The sequence below is a fragment of the Colobus angolensis genome, unplaced genomic scaffold (assembly GCF_000951035.1).
Source record: "Colobus angolensis palliatus isolate OR3802 unplaced genomic scaffold, Cang.pa_1.0 Scaffold238, whole genome shotgun sequence".
NCBI lineage: Eukaryota > Metazoa > Chordata > Mammalia > Primates > Cercopithecidae > Colobus > Colobus angolensis.
The window spans coordinates 1660854-1666414 of NW_012115577.1; the positions used below are offsets into that span (position 1 = coordinate 1660854).

Here is a 5561-nt window from a genome sequence, read left to right on the forward strand (position 1 = left end):
GGCCATCTTGCTCTGGGTCCTCTGTTTTTGTATTTTTAGTAGAGACAGGGTTTCACCGTGTTAGCCAGGATGGTCTCGATCTCCTGACCTCATGATCCGCCCGCCTCAGCCTCCCAAAGTGCTGGGATTACAGTCGTGAGCCACCGTGCCTGACCTATCAACTAATTTTAAAACTTTCGATTGTAACCTCTGATCAAACATATCATATTGATTTAGTTCAGTTTTAAAGTCAGCGGATCCAGCTAAAACTAGACCAGCCATCTTCCCTTCGTCCCCAGAAATAAACAGCTGCACAGCATTCTCTGCTACTTTCTGAACATTGTTAGGTCGCTTTTCCATTCTTAAACGGACAAAACACAAGGCTGACTGACCTCCTCTACCGTGTTTCTTTGGGAGATCCACAGTGAATTTTTGCAGGACTTCTTTTGTGTTTCCTTGGAGTGTGCCAAAAAGTGCACCACTACCATCTATTACAATGAATCCAAACTTGCTATCATCTGAAAGTAGTGCTGTAAGAACCTCTGTATGGAATTTGTTGTTACACAAATAGTATGACGTATTAATTGGTTTGAAAGGTTCAAAATCAATGTTAACTTTCTTTTCCTTTCCTCCTTCTGTTACTATTGTTCCACAGTAAACAACCAGACCATTTGGAGGTACTTTGTTATAAAGTCTGAGTCTTTGTTGTACAGATGTAATGGCTCCCAGGACTGAAAGGCAGTTTACTTGTGACTTAATGTTAGATGCAGATCCAAACTCATCTGCTAACATTTTTGACACTCGTGAAATCTGGTCTTTAGGGGGAATGATCAGTGATATCATGCTGGTGCCATTGCCGCCGGCCACCTCCAGGCTTTTACTGAACTTCTTCATCTTCCAGATCTCCACGTTCCTGTCGGAAGCACTGGGGTCGTCCACCATCTTCTTGCCTCCTCCTCCCTGAGGGCCTAGTCCTGGGTGGCAGCGGCTGCTCTTCCCACGTGGCGGCTCTGCTCTGCAGCGGCAGCCCAGGAAATGGATTTTTTTTTGTTAGGATTTTATTTTTATTTATTTAGTTGAGTTTTGTTTGTGTTAATGGGAAATATTACAGCATGTTTGTATGCAGAAATGAATGAGCCAGTAGAGAGGGGAGACTGATCTAGGGGAGACGGGTGGATCTTGTAGCCTTAGACAGGAGCTGAGGACCATCCGTCATCACTGGTGGGAAGACCCAGGAGACAGGTGGAGACAGGGTTGTCATGGGATGATGATGCTCTTCTCACTCGAGTCCTTTTTTTTTTTTCCTGAGTGAAAAAAGAAATAACCTCATTGTCTAAGAGTGAGGAGTGGGACAGGATTGGAGGGGTGTGAGGAGGGAAATAAAGTGAGAAGTAGCCCCCTCAGGAGGTGCGAGAGTGAACTGAAATCTGGAAAGTGAGGGCTGGAGTCACTGAGGTCTGTGCTCATCCACGGAGAGAGAGAAGCACTCAGGCAGCAGCAGGAGGAGGATACAAAACAGACTAAAAGGAAATGCAACAAAATATCTCTGGTGTAAGGTTTACAGGTTATTTTTAATTTGTCATTTATCTTTGACAGCATTTTATAATGTTTCCACAGTGACTATATGTTATATATTATACCTTATACATATATATTATAATGTATCAGAAATAAAGAGCTTTGTTTGAAATTTTAAAAGGGAAGGCAGATAGATGGGTACAAAGTGAGGAAAATGGGGCAAAGAGCTGGACGTGCAGGGCACCCGTGTCTCGGCTCTGGGCAATGATCTTACAGAGCCTTTTCTCCATTTCTGATGCCACTGCTCTCTATGAGGCCAAACAGCATCTTTCCCTTCTTTGTGGGGAGCGGACATTTATTACCATCTTCTCAGCATTTTGATGCTTTAAGAAAATGAGTTTTGCATTTTAAATGGCACTTTCAGCTTTTTCAGTGGGAGGATTGGTTCATATCATCTAACCACCTTTTCCAGAAATGGAAATTTCAAGGCAAAATAGTTCAGTTGGAATACCATTGGTCCTAGAATAGGGGATCAGAATCTGAGCCTTAACACATGATCTGGACACAATCTGTCAAGGGTTTCACAAGTGTAAGGGATTTTTATGTAATTTATTTTTGAGAATATTATTATTATTATTGTTATTATTATTTGAGACAGAGTCTCGTTCTGTCACCCAGGCTGGAGTGCAGTGGTGTGATCTCGGCTCACTGCAGCCTCCGCCTCCTGGGTTCAAGAAATTCTCCTGCCTCAGCCTCCCAAGTAGCTGGGACTGCAGGTGCACGCTGCCACGCCCAACTAATTTTTGTATTTTTAGCAGAGGCTGGTTTCACCAAGTTGGCCAGGATGGTTTTGATCTCCTCCCCTTGTGATCTGCCTGCCTCAGCCTCCCAAAGTGCTGGGATTACAGGCATGAGCCACCGCACTTGGCTGAGAATATTATTAATGCACACACAAGAAAATTCAAAAGATAGTATAAAATATGCAAAGATAAGTTATTCCCATTGCTCCCCTACCCCCACCACTATTGCTTGTCACTCAGATCATCTACCCAGAAATCTTCACAGTTAAAAATTTCTCATTTCTTTTCCCACACCATGTATTTATGCATTACTGTGTGTTGTTATATCAATAAAGGCCACAGACTGGGAGAAAGTATTTGCAAATCACAAAACTGATAAAGGACTTATCAGTATCTAGAATATAGAGAGAACCCTTAAAACTGAACAATAAGAAAACAATTTATCCAATTTAAGAATAGACAAATGTCTGAACAGACACCTCACCAAAGAAGATCTACAGATGGCAAGTGAGCACATAAGGAGAGCCTCAATGTCATTTATCATTAGGGAAATGCAAATAAAAACAACAATGATACACCATTACACACCTACTAGAAGGACTAAAACCCAAAAATCTGGTAATACCAAGTGCTGATGAGGATGAAGAGCAACAGGAACTCCCATCCACTGCTGGCAGGAATGGAAATGGCACAGCCGCTCTAGAAGATATGGGCGGTTTCTTATAAGGCTAAACATAGACTTACCAAACATGGACTCACCGTGATCGCCATACAACACAGTGATCATACTCCTAGGCACTTAACCAACAAATTAGAAAAGTTACTTTGCACGAAAACCTACATGAAATCTTTGTAGCAGAACATTCCTTATTTGTGGGCTGCACATAGTGACTTCCTTCGAAAGGCAACAGTGTGGAAAGTCAAAAAGTAACAAAGGAATTTGACAGGGGACTGGGAAACACTACCTTAGGCAGGTGATGAAGGTTGACATCATCAGTGATAAATCAAGTGGGTGCTGCGTACCCCTGATGTGCTGAGAGTGGCATTTCATCTCTGTGCTGTTCCTCCTCAACACCCACAGCCCCAACCACATTCAAGTCAAAGGACATTCCACAATATACCTGATCAATACTCCTCAAAAATGTCAAGGTCATCAAAAACAAGGAAACTCTGTGAAATCATCACAGCCAGAGGAGCCTTAAGAGACATGATGGGACTAAATGTAATGTGGTGTCCTGGATGAGATTCTGCTGCTCGCAGGATGAAATGGCCTTATCCCAGGAATCAACTCTGAATTCTCCAGTCCCAGGATGGGGGAAGGGAGGAGACGCCCTGGAGCTTTGGCCTAGGAACATGAGGGAGGCTCCTGGAGAAGACAAAATAGGAAGGAAATCAGGACAGGAAGGGAAAAGAGGCCAAATGGAGTAGAGGGGAAGGAGTCAGATAGGAGAGGGCGTGGGGAAGGGTCAGCTTAGTGGACAGGACATCTGTATGAGAAGGATGGGTTCTGTTTGAGGGGAGGCAAAGGAGCTTGAGGGGGCTGACAGAGGTCTCTGTTTCTCACCTGGGTGGTAATTGCACAGGTGTTAGCTCTGTAACTTGGCTATACTTAACTTTTAGGCAATTTTATGTACTGACAGGAATAGTATAATTCAGAAACACACATGGAAGAAACAGGGAAAAGAGAAGATGACAGTGGGGAAATGATGAAGGGGTTCCCCTATTCCGGAGCCAGAACCTCCCAAGTGCTGAGGTGACAGGGAGAATAAGGAGTGGGGGAGATGAAGGAGCTGGTGGTAATTTTTAGATATTCCCCTGAGAACAACCTTAACTGAGAGAATGAAGTCCTAAAGGAGTTGGGTAAGTGAGCCCTGTGGTTATTGGGAGGAAGAGTGTTGTAGGGTCATAGTCTGCACATCTTGGGGTTCTACTGAAGGAAGCACCGAGGCTGCAGACTTCAGGAAAGACTTCCTGCTGGAGATTGTGGAGATTTGGGTTTGTGTATCACAACTGCTCCCCATTTGTGCCTGTGTTTTCCTAATGTCCTAGAGACTGGGTGAGGGTGAAGGGCCTGTGTATGCAGATGGCTGGGAGAGGAGCAAGCTGAGGTGGGATCCCACTGCTAACTGTGTCTGTGCTTGTTCTCGCCTGCATCCAGAGTTCGAGGTATGATCCTGCTGTGTTAGTGTGGAAGTTGGCAGAATCAAAATGGAGCCACTAATATTTTTTTTAACCTTGGCAAATAGAGCTGGGAAGGCCATGAATAGAGTGTTCCTATGCTTATATACCTGATAACAAAAACTATCACAAAAGACTACAAAAATCACAATCTTGCACAAGGGCAATAACAGCTTTACATAAAAATACTTCTATAAGGTTATCAGCCCAGCAACTGCCTGTCCAAACTTGGACTGATGTCAACCTTGTTAGTGGTTATTGTAGCCCTTTAAAAACCTTTGTCTTCCTTTACCTCCCCCCACACACACATAGTTTATTCCAATTGCAATGCTCTATTTCCAAATAAATATTTTTCTTTTAGAGAGCCTTTCTCTGTTCCTATTTTTGTTGATGGCTATGGTGTCAGAAACAGGACTTGGAAAAGGTCACTATCAAAACCTAGTGCAGTGATGTACACCTGTAGTCCTAGTTACTCAGAGGCTGAGGAGAAGGATTGCCAGAGCCTAGGAGTTCGAGGCCAGCCTGGGCAAGGTAGGGAGACCCTCATTTCTAAAAATAAGAAAATGTTTAAAAGGTCTCTATCAGAAGGAATCAGTGATCATTGGAACTGGTGTGCCATACTCACTCGAGCCCTTTGAGCTGTGTGCTTCCACAGCTGGCCTTTCCTGCCCTGGTGTCTTCCCTCAGGCTGAGCCTCCCTCCTTTGGTAGAGGTTTTCTTATATTATTTGGAATCTGGTTTGGATACAGTCCCCTTAGTAAAGAACCATACACAGCTCCTGTATGATAAAAGACTATTGGTCTTTTCTAGTAGGGCCTTTCTGGATTGAGTACTCTGGTTTCTACAGAACTTACATGTTGTCTGTGAGGCAAGTTATTTTGTGGTGAATTCACTTTTCGTCACACACCTGGTTTAATATTTTGTTCAATCTGCACGCCTTGGTGAAAATATTTGTGAACATTCTTATCTTGGTTTATTTTTGTTTGACTCCTTTTCCATGCCTATTCCTGACAATCTTCCAGGAGCAAAAATAAACATTCAAAATGGGCACTGATGGCTAATTAAAAGCCACTCAGGACCAAGTGT

At 43.4% G+C, this 5561-nt stretch overlaps 1 pseudogene across 1 annotated transcript in view; it reads right to left on the reverse strand.

The window, feature by feature from the left end:
- LOC105513967 overlaps nucleotides 1–1003 on the reverse strand; it is a 4926-nt pseudogene extending 3923 nt beyond the window's left edge. The window contains exon 1 of the transcript XR_001002107.1: nucleotides 163–1003. The product of XR_001002107.1 is annotated as a eukaryotic peptide chain release factor subunit 1-like (transcript). The remainder of the gene's footprint in view (nucleotides 1–162) is intronic.
- Between the last annotated feature and the right edge of the window lie 4558 nt (nucleotides 1004–5561).